Genomic DNA, 26414 nt, shown 5'->3' with positions numbered 1-26414 from the left:
CTAACTTTAACTTGCGAATTGAAATTCATCTGGTTAAGCGTTCAGTTGAATGGCCAGCCTTTTGTTAGCTGTACCTTCGAAACAAACGGTTTTAAGTCGTAGAATCCACCAAAAAAATTTGTAATCTTTGATAAACTTGATATACTTAGTGAAATTACTTTGCGATGGGCACAAGAGAAGTGTGGGGTAGGAAATGCTGTGGGGTAGCAGGATAAAGTAAGATTTAGGAAGCTCCAGTGGATGACACGGGCTAAGAAGGTTCTTAGGGTACAGATGACAGTGTTTACAAATATGGCGAGTAGGTATACCACCTTACAGACATATAGAAGTAATATCATAAAAATAGCAGAGGATCAACTCGATATACTGCTCGACAATATTTTTATGTGTAATGGCTTACAAGGGAACATCCCGAACCCGGAAATTCGAAAAATTCTGAAACTTTGTGAATATGTAGGGAATTTCTAAGGGGGTGTAATTGACCGCTGAAAATCCGGCTATTACAAATAAAATACAACAAACATATATATATATTATACACAAAAGAAAAAATATTTTACCAGACAACAAAAATTACTGAAAATAATCAAATACACATGGATTTTTACATGAATAATGAATATCAACACGTGTATGGAGAAGTTTTTAGTGCATTTTAAATAAAATTGCTTAACTTAAAAATTTTTTGTATTTTTTTTATTACTTTTTTTATGATTTCAAGTCGTTTGGATTTGTGGTTATGGGTTATATTTATTGATGACTGGGTAATATTTTCACCCCTCCCGTTTTTTTTTCTTCATAATTTTGTACTGTCATCATAACTACGCGCGCCAGCAAAGTTTCCAGACAATTGGATTGGTAGAAGTGGGTGAAATAGGTGTTCCGGTTTACCCCACGCAAAAGTGTTTCGCTTTGCCCCACATGCAGTAATTTATTAAACATCTAATATTTACACTTGAGCGTGAGGTAAAGAGCTGGGTAAAACGTGAAAATGTAGCGTGAAGACTGTAGAATCCAACGGTGTTCTTGCCGTTATTAATTTTCAAAATCCAAGTGACGAAAAGTGGTCGAAACCACAGCACTATGGTCTGTCAGGAAATGCTGTGAGGACCGTTTGGTCCCATGTCACGTGACACCGTCTCATTCGCAGCTCTCATCTGACAAGGGAACATCCCGAAGCCGGGAATTCAAAAAATTACAAGGGAATTTTTGTTTGCTGCCCAAATTCACTCTAAGAGGGTCTAATTTACCCCCGAAAATCCGGTTATTTTCCGAGTTTGTGTTATAAATCGTGAACTGTAAAATAATTTATTCACCAAGTGATAGATCAAGAACTGTAAAATAATTTATTCACCAAATGATAGATCAAAAACTGTAAAATAATTTCTTCTCCAAACGCTAGATCTAATTAAAAGAAGTAACTTTTGACTTGAAACTTTGATTCTATCTCTTACAGTTCGCGAGTTATAAAAAAAAATCGGAAACCAGCCGAATTTCTCAGGGGTTAATTTCACCCCCCCCCCCCCTTCGAGTGAATTTGGGCAGCAAACCAAACTTCACAAAGTTTCAGAATTTTTTGAATCTTCGGCTTCGGGATGTTCCCTTGTAAGAGAAATATCGATGTTCCGTTTTCCCCTACTCTCCCCTACATACGTAACAAGTTCTCCATAAGAAATAAGTGCTCCCTCGATCACGAAAGCCACGCGTTGCACGCGTGTCGCGACGAAACGTCAAAGTGATTTCCACGTGGAACGCACAATTCGAAGGAATTCGCGGCAGCGCCCGGTTCGCAACGAAACGAAACGAAACGAAACGAAACGTTTCGGTGGATATGGGTCACGAGTGCAGGCAGCAAGTGGCGGCGCGTGCGACGACTCGACAAAAGATTCGTCCGCATGAAATGACGGCAGCGAGGGCAACACCGGGGGAGGGGAGCGTAGTATATCGGGCGTCTCGCTGGAAATGAGCAAATTCATTCGTGATTTAGCGTCGGCCGTGTTATTGTCTCTCCGCCGTCTCCCCCGTGGTTGTTTCGACGTGTCGTATCGAGTGCAGACGGGTGGGTGCACGCGCGCGCGGGAACGCGAGCGACCCCGTCTCGCCGATCGACACAACGACTGCTGGGTAATAAAGTTTCTGCTGCTATGGAAACAGCGCTTAATACGGCTACAGCGCAACGAGATGGAAGTGGCTTCCCGACGCAACGGTCCGCCCCGCTGGATATTTCTTCCGCTTCGAGAGGAGATCCCTCCTCCTGATTTATGCATATAATTCGCTCTCGCCCAGATAAAAACGAAAAGCCGGAGACAAGAAGGCCGTCGGGGCTCGCGGGTAATTTGTCGTCGCCGCGATAAATCTGCCGCGTATCGTACGCGGGGGATGGTTTCGTGCTGGTTTTTGTTTTAGGAAAAGCTTGCGTGCCGCTCGACAATAGGATTTTTTCCCTGGCTACTTTCGCGGCTTTCACGCGAGTATTTCTGAGGTTCGGGTTGGAATTTCGCTCGTGGGAAATGCAGGGTGTATCTGAAATCGCTGTGCAACCGAAATGGGGGTGATTCGAGGGTAAGTGAGTCGAAAATGTTGAATGGGATTTTTTCACGCAGGGATTGCTTTTGGAGAAGATTCATTCTGGAAACTTGACCGATACACGTGCACTTAAGGGGTTACCGCAGTCAGTAAGGTCAGAAAAAGAACGATTCTTTGGGAATTTATTTCTGAACGTTTATGCATAGTTTTAGGCAAAGGTTTTTTTATTCAGACGAGGGACACTTTAACAGATTATTATATTATGTTTTGGTGTAAAAATGTTTATTTATTGAGAAATTACAACTGATTTCCCGGAAGCTGTTTTTAGATATACGTTTCGCGGTGACCAACATTATTCGGAACTGGGCTATCTAAAATCAAAAAACCAACAAGATTTAGGTACTACAATAGTTTATTTAGTCTTTAATCGTTCCGTTTTATAGAATATTAATCTGGGACAAAATGGTGGATGTTAAAGTGGAATGATCGAGTTTCGTTGAAAAAAAACACTCATTTTTAATCCATAAAATAACAACTATGCATTGGAATAACAAATGCTTCGATTAAAGACTAAATTTGAATGTCTAGAAGAAACCTACAAAGTTTCAGAAAGATTGGTGAAACGGTTCTTAAGAAATCGTGGTCACCGGAATCCAAAAACCATTTCGGGAAATCAGTTGTAATTTTGAAATAAATAAATATTTTTACACCAAAACATAATATAATAACCTGTTAAAGTGTTCCTCATCTGAATACAAGAACCTTTGCATAAAAGATGCGTGTACTTTCTGAAATAAATTCCCAAAGAATCGTTCTTTTTCTGACCTTACTGACTGCGGTAATCCCTTAAGGGTACTAGGCAGTTGTTCCTGCCTAAAATCAAGCATTTCTGTTTCAATTAATTACAAAGAAACAAACTGAGACTTGTTCTTTTGGCATGGAGGTTCATTAACATCGCAAGCTTTTAAAAAATTGTTTGTTTAGTAAAAAATATGCGTTATATATGACGCTACAGATGGATCATTAAAGAGGCTTTTTTTAAAAAAAAAGTTTCTTTTGTTTTGCAGTGATAACTCAAAAACGGAGGTTCCAATCGATTCAAAACAAATTCGAGCATGTTCGCAATAAAATGTGTAGTTTCGGGCCAGACCTAAATTAAAGTTAATGAAAACTCTTATTTTTTATGAAAATAAACTAAAACCCCATTGACGAGGTTTTACCATCCCCCAAGTCTCCAAAGATGAGGTCTTAGTTTCTTTTCATAAAGAATATGAGTTTTCATTAACTTTTATTTAGGTCTGGCCCGAAATTACACATTTTATTGCGAACATGCTCGAATTTGTTTTGAATCGATTGGAACCTCGGTTTTTCAGTTATTACTGCAAATCAAAAGAAACTTTTTTTAAAAAGCCTTTTTAATGATCCATGTGTAGCGTCATATATAATGCATATTTTTGACTAATCAAACAAGTTTTTTAAAGCTTACGATTTTAATAAACTTCATGCCAAAGAACAAGTCCCAGTTTCAGTTTGTTTGTTTGTAATTAATTGAAACAGAAATGCTTCAATTTAGACAGGAACGACTGCCTAGTAGGTACCCTTAACTAAAAGTTTAATTTAACTTAATTTACTTTTTAATTAATTTTAACTACGACAGACGGGTTAGACAACTCTTTGGTACAATTAATTACAAATGAGGTAGAACAACGGAAAAAAAGAAAAAATGCATGAGTAGGTATACATATAATATGAATCATTCAACGCAACAAACATAAAAGTTTTGTAGAATCTTTTCTATGGAATTAAATTAAATTGAGAAAAAAATAAATTGGCAGACTTGGTCAGTAAATATGGCACTACTGAAAATAACATGAATTTTTGGATGAAAATAGTTCGAAATTGTGAAGTACCTTTTTTTAGAACGGGACTTTGCTTTGGAAAACATCGATTCCGAGGTTCCATCCTCAAATCGATTTTACCGAAACGAAAGCTGCATTCGAAAAAAAAGATTGTTTTATAATTTCGACTCACTTTTGAACAAGGCTTCGGTTTACCAACTCTTAACTAGGTGCATGCGTACTAAACGAGTTTTAAAATTCGATTTTCTCGAAAACGAAGGCTCATACAAAATAAGTATATTCAACATTTTCGATTTATTTTTGTAACAGGAATCATCTACATTCGGTTGTCCTTCTTTTATACGAGCTTATGAAAACGATCAAAATACAAGGGTACACGTAAATATCTCCCTGGTGTTTGAAATTACGTAATAATGGCATAGAGTATAATATATTAATTTCTGATTGTTCAGTAAAAATATTCAACTTAAATATGCTAATTTTCTTCAGTCTACGTGGCACAAAGAACTTTCATATTCTTGTAGTCGCAACAGTGTACAGGACATTCAGAAAAGTGTATGAAAAAGAAAATTAAATAACTGTGCGCGAGGAAAGTTTCTCCACTAATATTGCATGTGTAAATAAAAGTTACTTCGGGCTCGGATAAACCTCAGAAGAGCAACAGGGTTAAATACGCGAGTGTACATACCTACTAATTTGCGCGAGGATTAGGAACCTCGGTACATTTTTCACGCGCAGCTGCCTCTAAGCGAAACGCGTGTCTCCGTTGTAGCGAGCTGCCCCGTTTTCATAGTTTTGGAAACAATGCGCAGCTCAGGGTTTAGCAAAACGACTCTGCTCTTCAATGGATTCGCACTCCCCCGCGCGGAAGGGGCGAAAGTAGCTTTTGTAGCGATCTCAATAAGAAACTCCCAGCCCCTTCTCGTCATTCTTTGTACGCGTAGTTTAATGGACCATTGTAAAGAGAAGGGTGGTAGAACATCCCTCGCATTGTCCTTGAGCAGCGCTCGTGATCTTCCGCGATAGAGCGTGCACTCGTCGCGGTAATGTCTCCCGAGAGTCGATAATTATTGCAGATATCGAAAGCGCGCGCCGTCTTCCGTGGCAGGGTAATTTCCGAGGCGGAGCTCGTTTTACATCGCTCGCCCATTATCTGCCTCTATCTATCCGATTGGGCGAAAGTCGTGTGTCGAGTCGAACGCCTTTGCAACATTAATGGTGCCATTAATCGGCCGTGCTGGTATTAATAAGTAATTGTTAGAGCCGAACGAACGGTCGTTCTACCGAGTAATTCGAGGAATTGGCTTTCTCGAAAGCAATTGGCGGCGATGAAAGAAACATGGTAATTTCTAAAGTGGCGGAAGAATACTGCGGCAACGATTAACGTCCACTTCGTCACGGGGAGCGAAGTCTAAATTGTCTGATGCCGATGAGACTTGGGCTAATTATTTATATTGAAAGCATCGTCACTTCGGGCTCTTCTTGCATATTTGCATTTGAGTGGACCGTAATTCAGAGTTGGGCATTAACTAATTAAAAATTTAATAACGGATCAAATAAAAGTTACTTTAACCTCAGATTATTTAACGAGTAACGGTAATTTTTTTATACGTCGAATAAAGTTAACCCGGGTCAACTTTATTCAAGAGACGAAGAATAATTTTTTTAACTTCCATTCGTTGTTCGACATTTTATTTGAATACAAATTTTGCCTATCTCCGCGGTAGTTCCGTGTAAAAGCTTTAATTTAGCAAATAAAACTTGCATAATGGAACACCTATGATTAGATAACACCATGTATTCTTTACCTCCTTCGTTTAACTCGCAAGGAAATGAGAAGCTGTACCGCGGCAAAGTACCAGGTAAAGTAAGAAAACTTTATGTTTTCCACTGTTCGGGTTGCCATTTTTGCAACTGTTAACGCTTAGACCATTTCATAATCTGTATTTCTTCTAAAATACACGGAATTTGTTGGACATTCCGCGTGCATAGTGGTGCACCACTTGATTCGGGAAGTACCAATATTCACCCCTTACAATTGACACAGAAATAAAAAAATACGCGTTTTAGATTTTTCTGCTTAACATTATATTTGAAGGGTAAAGAAATCGAAAGCCTCTAAGGGTGTAAAATATTTCGACCAAATCGTTGACCCAGACACCGCGCACCACCCTCGTCAGTGCACTAAACTGTTAAAGCGTTAAAATCCTGGAAATCCTAGCCTGCCTTGAAAAGTGGCGCCCCTATAGCCGCGCTCTTGCGCCGCAATTATTTCCTCCAATTAATGGCGTTGTCGAACGAACGCCGCTGCCCTTTCCCCAACAAGGACGTTCGTTTCCGGGCAGCCGATGATCAGTATTATCGGAATAGTTGGTGCTTCCGCCTGCCACGGCCCGAGTTAATCGATGGGGGCCTCAATAAGGAGCCACAGGTATGCGTGCACATGCACGTGGCTTTATCCTCGAGTGTCTTATTCGAGTAGTCATTGAAAACGTCGATGACAGGACGATCGAGTGCGTACAAAGAGGGCGAAAGTTCAGCCGTCTGAAAACTCCCGAGGGGTGGTGCATAAAGGGAGGGCACGACGGCGATGACGCCCCTTCAACGTGCCTTCTCCCATCGCTTTCTTCGATCAAAAGGACCGCGGTGCATTTAAACCGAAACAGTTCGACCTCGTTAAGGTGCGAATCCACGGTAACAAAAAAAAAATAATATGACTTCTCTATCACGAGACAAAAATCTCAGCAAAAACTAAATGTAAAATGGAAATGGGCGCGGAAGATGAGTATTTTGTCTCGTGAAACTAATGACGAAATAATTAAAAAATAATAAAATAATGAAATAAATATTTATTTATACTTGTCGAAATTTTTTTTGTATTTCTTTGCTCTCACCCTCTAGAACGGTGCCGTTTGATAAAAAAATAGTCCCTGATAAAGTTTATTGCATTCGGATAAAGGGAAAGGATGCCGACCAGGCCTTAAAGTTTATTGTCAAAAATGGTAAGCCCTATCGAAATTTTGTTCAAACAACATTAAAAGAGCATTCAATTTTCGAAAATTACTGTGTATAAATTTTTTTCGTACTTCCAACCATTTTTTAAATAATAACGTTTGAATATAGAAAGATCTGCACTGCGCACGTACAGACAACACGTCACGCCGTACTGGTGAGACGCGCGAAGTGCGGATCTCTCTATATTCAAACGCTATTATGTAAAAACTGGTTGGAAGCACGAAAACATTATATATACAGTAATTGTAGAAAATTGAATGCTCTTTTAATGTTATTTAAAGAAAATTTCGATAGGGCTTGTCATTTTTGAGAAATTTGCAGTAATCTTTTTCAGGGAGTATTTGTTTATGAAACAGAACCATATTAGGAGGTGAGAGCAGAATATATCGCAGGTTGAAAATAAGGGCCTCATTGTGGATTTGCACCTTTACCCCTCGTCGTATCCTCCGCGGCTCTCCCCTTTTCTCCTTCGCCCATCGCTGCCTAATTCCGTTTGCCTCCCTCCTTTATTCTAATCTTCATGCCCTGCACGCGCCCGCTTTCGCCCCCTCGGGCGGCTGCAAAATAAGCCGAGCATTTCGGTGGCCGCGTTCCGCAGGAGTGCAAGTAAACCGACGGACAAAGCTCTAGCACACGCGTCGCCCATCACGCGTTATCGATTTTCTGCTTCGACTAACCCTCTTTCTATTAAAAATGGGATATTTATACGGGAGCGTCTTTGACGCGCGCTCGAGATCCGCCGCCCGCCTCGATAAACAGACACGCTTCGTTACGATCAGAGACGCGGCTGGGATTCGGATCGACAGCTACCAATACCGAACTTCTGTTCGGATGCGCGCCACGGAATTGCTTGTATCGTGGCGAAATTACTTGCCAAGTCGGGATCAAATACAGAGAGCTCGGCGTGGAATGGAGAAAGGAACGAGTTTCGTTGCCGGGGCGAACGAGTGACGACCAAAAAGAGAGAAATGGAAAAAGTAAGAGGTCAGACCTTGATCTCTCGATGACAGTTTCGCGCCAAGCGTCCCACCCCGCCGTAGGCGCGACGGGGTCTCGAACCATCCCCGTCTAATGTGTATCACGGGCAACCCCCCCTCTTTCTTTATTCTCCCTCGGTCTCGGCCCATCCTCATTTGTGCCCGCGCCCCGCCGCCCTCGTCCCTTGCCCTCTGCCGCTTTTCTCGTCCCGTTGCCGTCCAGAGGGACGATTGACGTATCGATTCCAGCAGGGTGGTGCAGTCTGGCCTTCGCCGTCGTGTCTGCGTGATCCAAAAGTGCTGGCGTCGTCTCCGCCGGCGTTCTCGCCACCTATCTGCCCCCTTCGCCGCTTCCTCCAGGCCCGATTTTTCGGCGTGCCGCGGAAATCGATGCTGTCGAGAGCCATCAACTCGCGGCGACGCGCCAACTCGCGCGCACTTCACGTGGCCGAGTCCTGGCGAGAACCCGCGGCTCGATCTTCATGCCGGAGAAGAATGGTACCGAACTAACCGCGAGACGGGCACGTGACTCGGTCGCGCGTCGCCCGGCGAGCCTGTGCGATCCGGGGTAACTCGAGGGATCCTCGCTCCGGCACGTCGCGAATGTAGAATCGTCACCGGCACGGGAGCCCTCGTCGCTTGACTCGACTGGAAGCTCGGGCCCCAACACGCGACTGACTACCAATTGGAAGTTATCAAAGACGGCGATCTGGGTGGCGCTTGCAAGCTGGTAGAAGCTTGCGGTGGCCCCTGAGGATCAAGCTAACTGTCCTTGAGGGGGATTCCTTGTGGAAACTGTGCAGCATGATGATCCACGTGCTGTGCAGACATTTCGAACGGGACGACGTTTAGGGACATTGCGGCAACGTAGATGGTAGTTTAATGTCGTTCGGGGGTACGTTAAGTTTTAGTGACTCGAAAGTGCAATAATTTAAGCACAAGTAACAGCAACATATCCAGTTTCATCCGCACGTGTCATCTGAGATCAGTGTCGAGTGTAATCGTGTTTCCCGAGGCAGATTAAAGTGCTGAAAGTGGCAGCGACGTTAAGTCGAACTGCTCCTCGGCTTTTGCCGCTGGAGCAGCTTGCCGCTGAGGGGGGAAGCATTAACGCAGGGCGAAATTTAATAGAATCGTTTAGGAGCTTTGCTCGCGCTGATAACATCCACGTATACAGGGGACATTCCACGCGGAGAGGACTCGGTGGATTTAGATGCGGTCTTCATACCCATTAATTCCACAGACTTCAGCCAGCTTCGGGCTGAATACTCGTGGCATACTGCGCGACTAAGATAGCGAGGAAAATTGACAATTGTTTACTCCTATCCTAGTGATCATCAACACCGAGTGCCATTAAAATGTCAGGCAAGCGTGCGCGGCGAGGAAACGCCGCAGAAGATCAACATACAAGCGGAGCAATTGGATGTTCCTATTAAAGCAATTACCTTCGCAAAGCAGCTGCGGTGGAATTATTTTAGGAGACACTGAAAGTCTTAGAACGCCATGCGGAGTCTCTCGAATCTCTTACCGAAAGAATGGCATTACTGGAACGGTACAGTAACTCGACTTGATAAATCAACCGATGAGTCCGAGATCTATGGATTCACGAAGAAAAATCAATATAGAGAATTGATTAATTGTCAGCGAAGCAAGCGGACGTCTCAGCCGCTTGGCAAACACCAGGCAACCAGAGACAAGCTATCTGAATCAATTAAACCCCGAAACCTCTCGATTCTCGTGCCATTAATGCGAAGGGTGTTGCGCAGCGTTAGATCTCGCTCGGGGTACGATGAATTCAGATCGCAAACAGCTGAGTGGTAATCTGGATTCGCGGTACGATGGTGCTCTGTACCCAGCGGCTAGATGTAGTCCCCAAAGTCCCACGGGAATTATTCGCGACGAAGATTCAGCCTCTTGACGCTAATGCGAGAGCAGAACACTGGCGACGGAATCGAGAACAGTGCTCCGACGTTCGTCGCCAGTAACGCGGCTGCTTCGATTCTCGTGTGTGAAGTGCTGGTTGCGACGATGATCCAGAGGATCCTCTGTGCGCGGTGATTTCCGGTCGGAACCACGGATTCGTCGACGGGGATCAGCGACGATCTGTCGCGTTTGCAGGTATGTTAAGACGCGTTCAGGAAGCTCTCCGGGCTTGTTTCATCTCCTCTAAGACGCACCACGATCTGTCCTTTGCGACCCCAGGATCAATGTAGGGGAAACGCGATGTCTTCTTGGGGAGCCGTTTCCCTTGCTCCCTCGCGAACCCTGGGCGAGGGAGCGTGGCTTACTTCGGATTCTACGTTATCACTGTTTCCACTTTCTTTCTTTTTATGTCGCACTTTCTGTGGGCGATGCAGATTTTACGAACGTCTTGAGGGATTATTTGCTAAAATATTTCTGAAAGTATCTGTGATAATTAACTGCCCTCCTTAGTTAAACTGTCCTAGCTAGCATTTTTTCATTTTTTCAAGTAAAGTTAGAAAACTCTACGTGCTTCTTAAAGATTTATAAACAGTCTAATGTATTTAACCTAACTTCTTTCCAAATGGTTATAATATCCTATCCTAAAACAATGAATTAATTGGTAGGTTAATAATACATCACCTGCCGGTACACCTATTACAAAAAATTATATTAGGCTGTTACGAAATAATGATAACATGAAGATTTTAATTTGCACGAAGGAAAATAAGGACGGTACAAAGTAAATGATAAAACTTCAGTTTTCTCGATTGTTTCAAAATGTTAGATACGACATTTTAACTAAAGAGGGCAGAATAGTTGTGAAAATATTTGTCGAAACATTTATCAAAATATCCAAAAGGAATTGTATCTATTTGCTGATATTAGAGATCGGTGGTTCTGATTCATTTTTGAAAGGGGGAAGGTAGTAAAAATATAAAAATATATTACGTATTTTTTTAATCAAAGTAGTTTTCTTGGCTGTCTTTGACGTTCTGCCGTTTTTCTGGTGGGAGTAAAAGTAGGCGTAATAAAATAATATATTGCAGGATGTTGAAAGTTATATTTTTGATAAGTCTGGTTTGTTGTTGAGATTTGTCGGCGTTGCTGTTGGAGGTGTTTGTGAAATAAATTCAGCGCGTAATTTTGCATGGGGTAATCGTTTCGTTGGGAAGTGCAGACGTTGGACTTTTCGCCTAGAACAGAGTAATAGAATCGTGTGCTCGCGAATTTATTTCATCGAATCCTCCATTTTATCCTTTCGTCGTTCGCTGCCTCGATACCGCGAATAAATTTCTGCTCCAGTCGTATCGCTGAATTCCATTTTATCGTTAACAGTGCTTCACAGATCGCGCTTGTAATTCCCGCAGAAAATTAACCGTCCGCTTTCAGAATGTACCCTTTGTCCCGTCGCAACAATTTATGCGGATACTTGTTTAACTGACATCTAGGTTTAATAAAACGTCAGGTGATTAGCTGGCGCAGTGAGCGCAGAAATGGCGTGTTTCAAAACTGCCCTTTTTTTTCTCTCGCGAATACGTGCATACTATCGTTTCGAGAGTTTTTCATTCGCAGTGTTACATGCTGTGGCGTAGAGTCCCGCCCGTTTCATCGTTCTCCGAGCGTTTTTCATTTTATCGGTTCAACAGGTAGGCCACAGCTGCAAACCGTGGTTGCATTACAAACGTGTCGCTGAACGAGTCGAACCGAAATGACGATGAAACCGTCGCGCGCCCTATAGCGGCCAGAAATAACCCAGATCTAACTCATAAGGAAACCTTCCCAACCCGAGAATTTTAATTCCAATGAAAGTGAATGTAGAAAATAGTGATGTATGCTATAACCTTATTTTTTCTTTGGTTAGGCAATAGAGCATAAAAAACTCAACACTTCTTCAAGTTATATTCTTAGTACATACTTACGTCCGTGTTTTATACCAAAAAATAAATCGTTAATTATATTACCGTCCAAGGTTATAATAATTTCCAATTTACACTCCCAGGGCTATAATAGAAATAATAGAAATATAAAAAACAGACGCTGCAACAGAATGGCACTTATGTTGCTCAATCTTTTGCAAAGTATATGCTACAGAAACATATTTCCGTGAGTTTTTCAGTGTTTGAATCGCTATGCGTTCGACTGTATTAATTTCGCGCGGCGTGCTGGTCGATCAAGCATAACTTTTATATATATTACTAAAAGTTAATAAAAAAAAAACTGCAACTTTTTCAAAGACGCATAAAAACATGGTCCGAATTTCAGATAAATCGGATTGCTAGTTTCTTGAGAAAAAAAATCCTAAATTTCGCGATGTATTTAGCCCATAAAATAGGATTCCCCCCTTAAACCGTTCAATTTGGGGCGGCAAAAGTATGGATTCGCGTTCGGCTTTAAAAGGCGCTCAGTTTTACAAATTGCAGGGCGACGCGTCGTGGTGACTAAATTGATGGAGAAATTGTGCCAGAGCGGAAGCGCGTGATTTGATGTTTAACCTTGCTGGCGGGGAGCATTAAAAGCGCCTTAATCTCAGTTAATTAGGAGTGCCAGGAGTAATTGCGAGGCCCGGGTTTAGAAGTGGTTGACCATTGTTCGTCACGTCACACGCGTTATCGACGTTTTAATGGAATTTCACTAGCATTTCCCGCGCCATTGCCTTGGAATATTATCTCAACTTTTTTTGCACGTGGATGTAATAATGTGTGCTCTAGTATATTAGATTATAGAACGATTGAAGGAGATTTATTAGAAATCGGTTAAACCCTTTAGATCGCGTATATGTGACGAAAACGTAGCTAATTTTTGTAATTTTTTTCTAGAAAAAAGTATTCAACGTAAGGTTCTAAAAGTCCTTACACTTTATTCTGTTATAAATGTAGAGTACAATTTATTTTTTTGCGTTATTCATACCGGTGTTCAAAGCATTTATGAAATAATCTACTCTGGATCATAATTTCGCATGAAATACCTATATCGCAGCCTGCACTTGTCTTTCTTTTTTCGAAATTTCATCACCAAGTAGACGGCCAATAATTGCGCCGTGGTTATCCTTACTTCCTACGCTATATTTTATAAATTTTTTAATTACTTATTTTGCATAATTTGTAAAATGCGATACGCATAACAATAATTCTCGTTTTAACAGAAGATACATTAATAATGTTCGTGTTACACGTACATTTGCATGATAACGCATTTACTGGGGCATGCAAATATTAATTACAAATACACTTTGTCTTTTATTGTCCAGGGAGATTTAAATACTTTTGTTGTAGAAATATTTACCCAACGCCATTGCATGTAGAAATAAATCAATACATTCTCATTTCAAATAATTGTACAACTTTGCAATATGCATGGACTTTATTTATTCTTCCAATAGGATTGCCTGAAGGATACGTTCATTTCGGACTGTACGCTCTGAGCACTCTCAATTTCTCCTCTTAGGAATAAAAGCTGAATTCTTTTTCGCTTTATTTCCGCAAACTTACTGATACTGAAATTTTCTTGGTAGGTACAACAAAGCGCTTTATACCTTGAACAAACTTTTACCATAACCACCGTTCCTTTTTCGCAATATTTCTTCATTTCGGTCACCTCGGTGACAAAGATAAATCCTCTCATCCCACGAGGAACCGCGCAGTTGCTGCCCGATTTTGTGCTTTAAAGGGGTTACATCCACCTAGAGTGGTCGAAAAAATCGATTTTTCCAATAAAGAATTCGTAGAAGCTACAAAGGAAGGACAATTCTATGGTCTCGAAATCGACGATTTTCTATAAATCCATAAAAAAAATGATCTCACTTTAATCTGTACCTTAATCTTTAAACCCTGTTTTCTCGAAACTATGTTCTTCAAATCGGTGCGAATGATATTTAAAAAACTACTAAACCGATTTGAGTGAAACTTGGCACGATTATTTCTCACATCAATACGTAGTCTTTAGCATACCGATTTTTTGTTAACAACCACAGTTTTTTAAATCATTAAAAAATTGATGAAATTTTTCTAGAACTTTAGTAAGAGTAAGCTTCTGCGAATTCTTTATTGGAAAAATCGATTTTTTCGACCATTCTAGATGTATGTATCCCCTTAAGGGGTCAGTCCACTATGAAATCGTGAAAAATTGTCATTTTTTAGGATTTATTTTTTAGTAAACGGAATGTCCAACGTAAATAATGTATTGCCTACTTATTAATACACTTCTAAAAACGTGTAGAAATTTCAGACCGATTTGTCAGACAGTTCTCTTGCAATCACCTGCACCAGTTGAAAAAATGTTGTTTTGCGATAATCGTGTTTAAAGTTTTAAAACCTATTAAAAAAATTCTTTAAACTTTTTTGTATAACATAAGAGAAGCTTAATAAATACCAAAAAGATGGATTAAAAAAATTGCTTAATTTTTCAAACCGTCACAATGAACTGACCCCTTAAACCAGAAGTGATCGTTACTCATTACCATTTATCTGACAATAAAATCTCCTTACAAATATTCTAGCGAATAACAATTATTTCGGAATAATTACACGAGGAACTATTAATCTCTTTCTCTGTCTGCCGAGCAATAACTGTTTTCGCAATTACTAAATGCTAAGTATACATCGCGGGAGCAACAGAAGCTTTGTACGACTGAGTAACGACCAAAGATGCTCCCCCTTCCCGCGCTGTTCGAACAAACTCTAATTCAATCAAGAGCCCATTCACTTGCGACGAATAAAACCTCGTTCCTTATTCCCAGCCGTTCTTCAGGCACGGTACGTTTCCTCCGTTTGAGGAGAGGCTGCTTCCTCGCGCGAATTACACGAGTTGTTGCCCCGGGTTAAGCGAACGACAGCGCCTCAATTAACGCCGCGGCGCATTAACGTTTCACGGCCAATTGCGGAAAAACGGAGCGTCTCGGGGCGATGAAGGAGCGAGCGTCAGCGGCCGCTAGACGGTATTAAAGTTCGCGGCCGGTGCCCAGCAGCGACGTGATTCGACATTAATTGCGAACAAGCCGTGAGCAAGCACGCGCCCGCTAATGGTTTAATCAAGTCGTCGAGGGAGAATTAGAAGGTAATTGGGGGGATGGTTATCTGGTTCTGTATCGTCCACTCGTGCCGGCGGAATGTCTGAGCGACTGCGCCATTCGTGGCTCTCCTCGGCCAAGAAATTCAATATCCCCGGAAATAGGATACAGCTGCCAGGTAGCGGCTGAAATATCGCGCCGACGGGGAACCTGGAAAAAATATTTTAATCGTCTGCCGGCCTGGCGACGCGGAACGATCAGAGCGCGAGAAATTTCCGCGGGCCGTTTTTGCCGCGGAGACTCGCGAACAATTTATCAGAGCCGCCACGTCAGAATTCTCCTGCGAATTTATTGCCCCTCGCGGATTCCTCGATTTGGGGATGTTCTTCGTGATAGAGGAGGCTGTTTTCTTGATGCAGCCAATTTTTCGTGATAAATCATCTTCTTTCTATTTCTCGTTTATCATCCATTGGTCAAAGTCATCATACTCCGCGTTGGCTTAGTTGCGTTCAGCTTATGTGCACTTCTGAGCCTCAAATATTAGCGCAGCGGTAGATACCTACATTCTCTTGGGCGACATTTTTCATGATAGAAATCTGGTTAGTAAATTCAAAGTTCATTTTATTTTGCGATTACGGCTAATGAAATTATTCACGTGCTTTTAGGTATATAGGTGTGATTTTAAAAAATATATAATCGCTAAGGTGCGTATTACTAGTAGGTATATAGAATAATGAACAGTGCCTTTTGTGAATCTTTTTCATCATGATTTCTAGAAAAATGCATTTGGATACCTCACTTCTGATGTCTATATCGTCGACATTTTTGCAATTTTCGGTCCCAAATTTTCAGGAAATAGTAATATTTCATGCCCCCATACGTACAACATATGTTATGTATTTAAGTAATGTTAAATTCAGAATTACCCTTTATAATTTACATTAGTGTATATCTTGATTAATATATTTTTAGTTAGTATCATCTACCAAACAAAAACTGAAAGAAATTCTGCTAGAAGAATGGAACAAGATGAGCCTGAACTTCACAGAAAATCAGATTGAATCTATGCATAATAGATTACAGTTTATGATAAAATCGCGGGAATATTAGAAGAATATTAACATGTTGCAATTACGTTTGTATAAATTATGAAATATTGAATCCGGGCGAATATTTTTCTGCACGACCTTCGCTACTTCCACGGATAAAAACACTTTTTCGATTAAGCTCTGCATAATGTGCAATTTTCCAATTGAATTCAATCGTAGTAGGTGATATTAACGTGAATTAGAATTGCGAATTCTCACTTCGAAGTCGATTTAATATATAAAATATGCTACGTATAGTGTGGGCGGATAGTTTTGTCAGTAACTGTAGTCTCGTATCAAGTCCAAAAAACTCCAAACAGGGATTATATCATAACACACAGGTCCAAGTGGGGAATATATGTGGGTCCGACAGGATTACAAGCTGGGAAGTGAACGCAGCGAGTTAACGCGGTCTGTGTTCCGATAGTGCTGTAGAACTATTTTCCCTTAGAGAATCCCTGATTGATACGCGGAGTTCGATTTGGCACTGATCTTCGCCCATGGGACCCCTTTTGGCTAGGCTCGAGATTCCCGGCAGGAATTTCCGTGGGATATCGCGTGCTCGGGAGTCTGGTTTGTCCCTGAACAGCCATGGCTCCAGCTTGATGGATTGCCAGAGTCACGTTTAATGCCCGTTATTACCATAACAGAGGGGCGGGGCGTGTTTTCTCTTGTGTGTTGATAAAATTACCGCGGGTTCCGCGAACGTCGCGTGTACGATTAAATGCGCGATTGATGAATGAACCCTTCCCGCTTTACAAATCAGGCTGCGTTGGCCCTTTAACTTGCGTTACTCCAAAAAGGGTTGAAAACCGAGAACTGTTTCCGCTACGAGCGAGCTTATCTGCTGATCAACGTACCTGTGGGAATTGTAATAATATTAAGGAGCTACTCTAGTGTAACTGCCCCCGTATTTCAAAGTTACTTTGGGAATTTATTTAACAAATACTACAAGCTTATACTGTCTGGTGGTTTGCCTGTACATTAAGGTATGTTTGAAGTAACACCCAGATTTTTGTTTAGCTTCTTTGCTGCATATATACATAGATATGTAAGTAAGCATCGCATAATAATTAATGAAGGCGCCAGTTAAGGGGGAATCCTATTCGTAGCAAAATTTGGGATTTTTTTTTTTAAGAAATCAGCGATTCGATTTCTCTGAAATTTGGATATTGTCTGGATGCATCTTTGAAGAAGCTGCAGGTTTTTTTTTATTAATTTTTAACCGCAGATATAGTAGTTATGCATGATCGACCATCACGCCGCGCCAAATTCGTCGTCCGTTTGTGTGCATGATATTTATCTACCAGTTCATCTGAAACAGAAAAATGATACGGCGTTTTATTTTACAGATACGTAGCTTGAAATTGATGAACCAGCAATAAAACAAAAAAAATTATTCAGCAGTATGGAGAGTTTTCAAACTGAAAGGTCTGAACCTTTAATTTTTGCCATCCAATTTTCTGCCAATTTTGTTATGTAACAAAAGAAATACAGAACTTAGCGGTATTCTGGTTCATCAAATTGAAGCTACATATGTACAAAGTAAAACGCTGTTTCATTTTTCTGTTTCACATTACCTGGAAGGTAAATATCATGCACACCAGCGGACGACAAGTTTTGCGCGTCGCGATTCATAACTCCTATATTTATTATTAAAAACGAATAAAAAAAAAACAGCACCTTCTTCAATGATGCATAAAACCATGGTCCAAATTCCAGATGAATCGAAATGCTAGTTTCTTAAAAAGAAAATCCTAAATTTGGCTATGTTTTAGGCCGATAAAATAGGATTTCCCCCTTAATTTGAAAATATTACATCCCGATAAGACCCGCGCGGCGGGTACTTCAGGCTAAGTACTACAATCATAAAAGCGAAATAGGAGACACTGGCGGACCGCGTAATAAAAGATACACTTAATTGTTCCGCTGGCAGCGTTTATTGCACGCCACCGAGCTGTCGATGCTGCGATGAAGACGCGATGGCGTCGGGCACAGTTGACGAGTGGCAACAGCTGCGACGCAGATGAAGAAGATCCCAGACATCCAGACATCCAGATTCCGTTGGACGAAGATCGATGAAGAGAGAGAAAGGGAAAGAGGGTGTGAGCTATCAGTTATCAGCTCCGCGTAATAAACCGATGGCTGGCGTGGGGGTCGTGGAAGTGGATAAATTGGAAAATGGAACTGGAGCTAGGGCCTCGGTATCGGAAACCACCGATAAAGTGGCGAACGGCGACGTCGTCTTACATCCGAGCGTAATAAGGTCATATTCGAGTTCCAGCGTCACTCGTGCTGAAGCAAGTGCAGCAACAAATGCGGGAGCTGAAATTCAAGCCGGAAATTCGTTGCCCTGGCGCTCCCGCGAACTCTGCCCCCCGCGTAATATTCACGCCATTTTGAAGTTCCAGTGGCGTCGCGGCGTGAGCCGAGCTCACCCCTCGCGAATCGATGTTTCCGCGAAGATTGCACATAACTATGTCACAGCGACACTCCAAAACATTGTTCGCGAATGGGAGCAGAGCTACTCCTCGCGCTATGTCTGCATTACGAGCTGGATATTTCGCAATTAAAATTGCTCCGCTGGAATAAAGCTTGGCTAAAATGCCGCTCGATTTCACCACGAATCGTAGGCTTTCATTGGAACGGGACGTGTGAATGTTTTCGGGGTCGCGGAGGTATCAGTCCCGTTTGAACTCGTCGCTGTGGTGCAGGCTGCTGAATCCCAGAGGCGAACGCTATTGTTTAAACGCGTCGATTGAGTAACGGTGGCTGGCCGAAGAAAAAGAAGGGTTGCAACTTTAAGGTCCCGGCCGAGCGACGGGCTTTGAGGTCGAGGCGTCACGCTTCCTGCTCGTTTAAAGGGGAGCCACGTCTTGTTTTAGATACTCGGCCTTCCTGGGTCGCTTTGCAACGCGTGGCGAGAAAGTGCACCCCTTTTTTCAAAGGGTAAAATCGTTCTGGAAATATGAAGAGCTGCTGCTTTGACGCCTGGCACCGGATGCGTGGCCTCAACCTTGTCGCGAGCTTTATAGGGTAATTTCTCTCGCCTTCGACTTCCAATGCAAGTACTATTCAATCGAAGTACTGCTGCTGAGTATTTGTCAATTGTCTTGTTCCGTACTACTGAGGAATTCATTTATGGAATACGTCTTCGAACTTCACGTTCGCTATTAAGCCGGTACACCACCTTTTGAATTTTTTTTTCTGAGGTAATTTTTCAATGAAATATCGGAATCTTTTTAGGAGATGTTAGGCAACATTTGAAATTTATTCTCGTAAATTATTTATTACTTGAAGGTTTACAGTTGGGGAGTTATACACCATTGTCTACCGTCGTGTCTTGTCAGCTGGTCCCCAGCAAAAAAAGCGACTGGAACATGAAACATAAAAAAATCTCATGTTAATTTAAACAGAAATGGATTGTCTTCAATGTAACGTACGATTCTTCAATAATTGTAAAAGATAAAGAACTGGCGGCTTTGTAAAGAAAGAATTTTGTCTTCACTGGAAAAGAACAACTTCGGAAACTTATAAAACCTCAACAAATTACAATATGATAAAAATCGTACGCTACATTGAAGAAAATCTATTTTTCTTAATTTTAAAGTGAAAATAAGTATTTCCTTTCTAGTTTAATATTAATTCAGGAATTATACGCCATAATTATTATAGCTGTACTGGGGTTGTTAAAAGAGATCGAGAAGTGTAGAATATATTTCTTGTATACAGGGCGTGTAATAATTAATGTGGCTCTGTTTGAGCGTATTTCAGCGTTTATTTTATGTACGATTGAAAAAAAAGAAAAGAAGAACATTTTTCATGCTTCTGTGGTCCAATTTTGATGTTCTTTAGTACACTGCAATTTTTCAGTCGATTTTGCTGATTCAAACGCGAGTTTCGAACTATAATTCGGGTATGTAATGCTGTTGCTTTCGTACTCTATTTCATCGTGATTACATTTTTTATGTATATATAGAAATTTCTCTTGTAATATTAACGTTTTCCCCAATTGTTGGAACTGCGAGATATGCATCGAGACTTACTTTAAAAATTTCTGGAACTGTGAGACATGCATCATATTTAGATGTTACTTTATTCTTAAGGGGTTATACCTACATGTGAGGTCTGAAAAACATGGATATTCGGGAATTTTTGGAGGAAAAACTTCAATGCTTTTTTAATCAAACCTTAATGTACTCGAAAGTGTACATGTTAAACTACTTGTAGTAATTTTTGCGGCGGAAAATATAAATAAATAAAAGAAATATCAGCAATCTCCCGGCAGCGCATTTTTTTCAGTAGTTTCAGGTGACCACTCTAATTTTGACCTGGTTCATCCGAAATAAAAAATTCGCGGAAAAACACTGCAAGAACTTTAAAATATATACTTTCGAACATACAAGCGTTTATTTAAAAAAATAAAGTTTAAAAAAAAAAATCCCGAAAGTACTTGTATTTTCAGACCTTACAGGTAGGCATAACCCCTTAAGACTTAAATCTTCCACTTTAGTCGGCACTATTAATGATTCAATAGATTCTATTTTTTCCCATCACTTGACAGTGGTGCACAGTGGTCTACAGTAATATATTTGCAACAGTTCTTAACGACATATTCTCTCAACGTAACTTCATCATAGCACCCCTAATTTCGATTATTATTTCGTTGCTTTTCACCATTTTTCACTGGATAATTGAATAATTCATACCCCATTGTTTTAATCCTCTTTTTTGAAGTGCAACTATTCATTTCAGTGGTTTAAACGCTTTCCTTGGGAATAAAATAATTGCCAAGGATATAATAAGTCTTAAATATTAAAATGCAAAATAAACATAACAATATTAAAATGCTATTAAAGAATTTTCAAGCGAAAAATTGAATACAAGTTATTGAATCATAATAAAAAAAAAACACGATATAGCCTTAACTATGATCTAAAAATGGCAAAATAAATACAAGAAATAATGAAACACTGGACATTATAAATAGTAGTTATTTCGTTTGCTTAACAAATTAAAAAAAAAAAATAGAATAAAACGAACGATGTAGAAATAAAATTGGGAGGGCCAAGTGTGTCACTACTGTCCCATTCTTTCTCAACTCCCGCGTTTAATTGTGCGTGAACCGACCCGCAAAGAAACTTCGCAATACAGCAAAATTAATTTCATATCTGCTCCGTTTACCCCTTTGGATGGTCTCCATGGAGTTCTTGTTCGGAAGGACGGCACACGGTTGCAACGAGGTCGCGTCTCGCTGTATCCTTGATGCTCGGTGAAGCGCAGGAAAAACAGATGCGGCTGACTATACGAGTTTCGTTCTACTTGCTTTCAGCACGTACCCAACGCGTCTTCAACGTATCCCCCGCTAAACGATTCTTTCTTCTTACGAGCATCAAATGTGTGCTCGGTCAGTGAAAAACAAACTGAACTCAATGAATAGACAGAGTATTCGGAGAAAAAGTTCCTTAAAATAATTTACTACATAGTTCCTCGAAATAAATATTATGCATTCCTACTCTATTTATTTTTTCATGGGTGCCTGAATTTTGGATGTACTATTAGGTCGGCTCAAAACTTCGTTCGCCTTATTGCAACAAAGTGTTTATTAAAAGTAAAAATATATTGCGAGTCTTTTTAAATCATTAACATGTTTTTTTTTAACTCAAGTAGTTTCCATAGCTGTCTATGACTTTTTGCCACTTTTCTGGGGAAAGTACAAGTAGTTGTAGTAAAAAGAGACATTTGACAGTGCCTTGACGTTTTAATTATTTAGGAACATTGACTTTTGATGTCTTCAAAATATTAAGAACTTTTTTCTGAGGTTTCTAAAATACTTTCTATGAGTATTTTATTTTGGATGAAGGAAAGATGTATTAAGCTTCCCTTCGCTATCTTTATAATGCGAGTAGTATCGACTTACCTTTTAACATTTGCGTTAAAGGTACTACGGTCAATTTATCCGTCACATCTTTATTGAAGATATCCTATTGTACTTCCGTATTGTATTCCCATTAAACACAAGATACATCATATTTGCACGGTATATTAAGGTATCATTTCTAAATATACTTTTTTAGTGGTTCTACTGTAATCTCTGTGCCGACAGATCAGCTGTCGACTTATTCGTTTAGTTAAGTACAGAGCCTTCAAGGTGGTCTTCGTTTTACAATAAAAAGGACATTTCTGTCGAGAAGGCTTCTATTAGCAGGTGGTCAAAGATGATTTCTCAGTGTTGTCATCTATTTGTATGGGAATCATGGGATTTTTTTTCGTCTAGGTCCTTTATTTACCAAATAAACTTTGTCGAAAATAAAGACAAAAAGGGCACATTTCTAGTCACTAGTAGCAAGTTTTAATATTTTTTTTTATACGCTGGAAAAATAACTTTTGTTTTATGCACAAGTAAACTTTAGACATATTTTTAACTAAATGAATTATTCTGAGATTTTTGTACAGTGTCTTAAACGATTTTTTTATTAATTTCTTTCTGTATTTTGTTGAATTGTGCCCCCGTTTGGAGTAGTTTTGGATAGTGCTGGGGTACAACTGTTCATAAATATAAAATGCTAATATAAAATGATATACAAAGCATTTATTTAATTTTTTAATCACTATATAAACAAGATAGAAACACAAACATACTGAAGCAAAGAAAAAGATCTGATGTAAAGACAATGTTCAACACACGTGCACCCCTCTTCGCTTCAAATACATACACAGCTGCTCAAAAGTTTAGAACACCCTTCGTTGTTTAAACAAAAGAAGTTTTTTCATGCATATGCATTTTTTTATGAGAAATATTGCACTTATATATTAAAATAACATTACACAAGTTTGATTTAAGATTGGAATTGTAATTATATCAGGAATATTCTTTAGATTGAGCGGCGAGTGATGAATTGTACAGGGACATCAGAGAAACATGCTCAACATCTGAAATCGAGCTTTGTAAATATTTACAAGAAATCCAGGGCAGTATTAAACCAGAAATAATTCATGGATTATTTACCTGAATGCCGAAATCACGTCACGCGGTCATAAAGAGGAAAGGAAGATTCTTGTGCGAAAAAACACTTTCATTTTGTATTGTGTTTCTAAAAAATAATATTATTATAATTATAACTTTTACGTCCAATGGTAATTAAGCGCAGTGTCATTACTATAGCAGAATAATATTTTCAGTAAAACATTTCTTTACTTTCTTTAAGGACAGCTTTGTATCTCGTGAAATCATAAGATTGAAGTGAAATCTTAATAATGATAATGTTCTTGATCACTGCAAGCCTCTATGTTAAATCTTGGAATTTATAATTCTAATACAGGATGAAGAAATGACTAAAAATTTCTCACTGTTCCTGAAACGTTTACGGAAATCGGATCTGCCAGAAAATTCTCCATTGTAGAGATATGCAGAGTCAAAAGTAGCATCCTTAATTCCTTGAAACGTTTCCATAAGAGTCCACTTCTTGCGCCGCTGTTTATGGCGCCAGGAGTGGCAAAACCTTTATTGGAGGGAATGCTCTCAATTTGCCCGCCTCGCGCGATCAAAAACGGCAGGCAGAGGGGTAACTAGTTTTTGCTGGCAAAAGACCATCGCGAGTCGTCGTTTCGCTTTCTTTCTTGAAAGGGAACGCGGGAAAAGTAAATGTTGTCGGGGCACGAAGTGTTCCTCCTCCACCAGCCGCCGTGTGGAGCGTTTGATCTCTTTCACTTTTACCGTATAAAGGCTTCAATGTATTATTCCTTTCAGAATGCTGACTTTAGGTTGGTAAGTAAGCGCCGGTAAGGTGTAAGTGCAAGTTAAACGATGTTAATGCCTCGAGCTCTGGAGCGGCTTTTAATATTTATTTGTATAGGGATTCTACGCGAGCGTGTGCGTGCTCTTATGGGAGACGAATAATGGCATGTGCGAAAAGGAACGAAGAGCTTTGAGTCCGATACTGAACTGCGATACATTATGTTTGAAGAGGTTTACGATGCAACGATGCTACTTTGCGAGGACAGTGAACTTGATTAAAATTCCACGGTTATCGTTGCGTTCTTTTATGTTAACCCTTTTATGAAGGGTTTAAGATTTATGAGGCAGATACTATTCACTGAGCAGGTAAACAAAAAGTTTCATGATTATTGGTAGAGAAATTATAAGTAATTTGTCTGTTACTGCTTATCGCACGTAGAGGAATACAACAGATTATTTTGTTATACTCTTTGTTTAAAATACATTCTAAAGGACAAATGATATTGGCCAATTTTTTACAGGATATGTTTCTGCAGGTCTTAGGGAATCCGAAATGCATAATTATTTACCCTGGAGGCGATGGGAATGTTATAAATAATATTCGAAAAAATCATTTTTTTTTAATATTTGCTTATTATTTATAACTTTCCCTTCGTCTCCAGGGTACACAATTATGGATTTCGGATTTCTTACCTGTAGAAACATATCAGTGAGGTAAAAAATTGGCCCATTTCTATCATTGTTCTTTTCTATATCATTCTTTATACAGGATTAATCGTTCTCGTATTCAGAGAATTCTGTTCTTTCCGACAATTAAAATTCCTTGTCTGACCACGCCTCGCGTTGTCTATTTATTAAAGCAAAACTCTCAACATTGCGTCATATAATTTCTAATACGTATCAGAAAATTATAGCATAACCGAAATTCTTGAACGTATCAATTAAATATAATAATACAATCCTTTATTTTGTTCTACGTGTGGTGAATATTAACGTGCAAACCACTTGCATTACCGAAACCAAAAGTGACTATTTTGCATCTGACTAGGTCGTTCTTTAAACTTATATTTCTTAAACATTTTTCCTCCCCTCGGTAAGTCCTGTCCACCCCATAGATCCATAACCCTTGTCTCAGGGTTCGTGCGTTTGTAATTCACTACAAAGCTCCATAATTACTCGTTTCAAGCTTGCATTTCAGAAAAGTGATCTAAAATCGGGAACCTTGAAATCTATTAAAAGGAAATCACTTTTGCGAAAAGGCCTTCGTTTTCTAACGCCAGTTTCAATGTATACTTGCTTTTAATTCATGAAAGGAAATGGTATCCCCGCTGGAGAAACGTCCAGCGTTCCTGGGCTCCTGTGTTAAAGTAAGAGAAATCAGAAAGGTCCCTTCGGTGCATCGACATCCACTCGTTCCTTTTTCCCAGATAAGACAGACCAGGGCGACACAAAGGAGCGGCTCGTACGTATTCGTCGAACACAGCTTTCTTTTGAAGGCGAACGGTTCGGCGCTTCTTTTGTCGAGACTCATTCAATTATAGAGCTCTTGTTGTCTATCGAACAGACAGTTGTATCAGCTGTTTATTATCGCTACACGATCCATTCTAGATGCTCGCGAATTTTGTGCTTCGTTTGGGGAAATACTCTGTGTAATGGTATTTTTCTACCCCAGACGCTTCTTCTGTTGAAGAACTTGTTAGATTATTGCTAACGGGTGAATATATAGACCTGTATTGCAGTCCTTTAAATTATACCGAGAATCAGAAGGATGCAATCTGCGATTTCTTCTAATTCTTTTACAAAATATGCGCTTGTCGCCATTCGTTACAGGAACACATCAACGAGAAACGTATTTGAGGAGTCCTTGTAAAACACACTCTAAGTGCCAAAAATCAAAGTTTTCAGGAGAGAGGAAAGACTTTCCTGACTTCAAATTATTTACGAAATTTTATTTGTCCTGATTGCCAAATATTCTTAAGTATAAAATAACCCAAATGCATCACAAAATTTTCTACTTTTTGCATTAATATAGTCCAAATTCATGGGAAATAGAATTGTAATTCTAGAAAAGCCTGCATGTCCCACCACTTATTTGCAAACACTGTAAGTGCCAAAATCCTGTTCACCTATGTGACGTTCGACGTACCATCTTTTAGCATTATTGGTAACGTATTTACAAAGGGAAATTGCATTAAAATTCTATACTATAGTATTACCATTGGCACGCAGAAGATTTTTCGA

The 26414-nt window shown here is 39.9% G+C and overlaps 1 protein-coding gene across 5 annotated transcripts in view; it reads left to right on the top strand.

Annotated features, from left to right (window-relative positions):
• The window catches only part of LOC143370019 (uncharacterized), a 170545-nt gene that overhangs the window by 40751 nt on the left and 103380 nt on the right, over window positions 1–26414 (top strand). Inside the window, exon 1 of one of the 5 annotated variants that reach the window (XM_076814605.1) lies at window positions 8676–10495. The exons of the other annotated variants lie outside the window; for them this stretch is intronic. The gene's annotated coding sequence lies outside the window, so the exon portion shown is untranslated. Of the gene's footprint in view, window positions 1–8675; window positions 10496–26414 lie in introns of those variants that run through there. 5 annotated transcript variants of the gene reach the window in all.

Source organism: Andrena cerasifolii, chromosome 6 (genome assembly GCF_050908995.1).
Source record: "Andrena cerasifolii isolate SP2316 chromosome 6, iyAndCera1_principal, whole genome shotgun sequence".
NCBI classification, from domain to species: domain Eukaryota; kingdom Metazoa; phylum Arthropoda; class Insecta; order Hymenoptera; family Andrenidae; genus Andrena; species Andrena cerasifolii.
The sequence above is the reverse complement of the archived record's forward strand: the minus strand, read 5'-3'. Positions and strand labels throughout refer to the sequence as shown.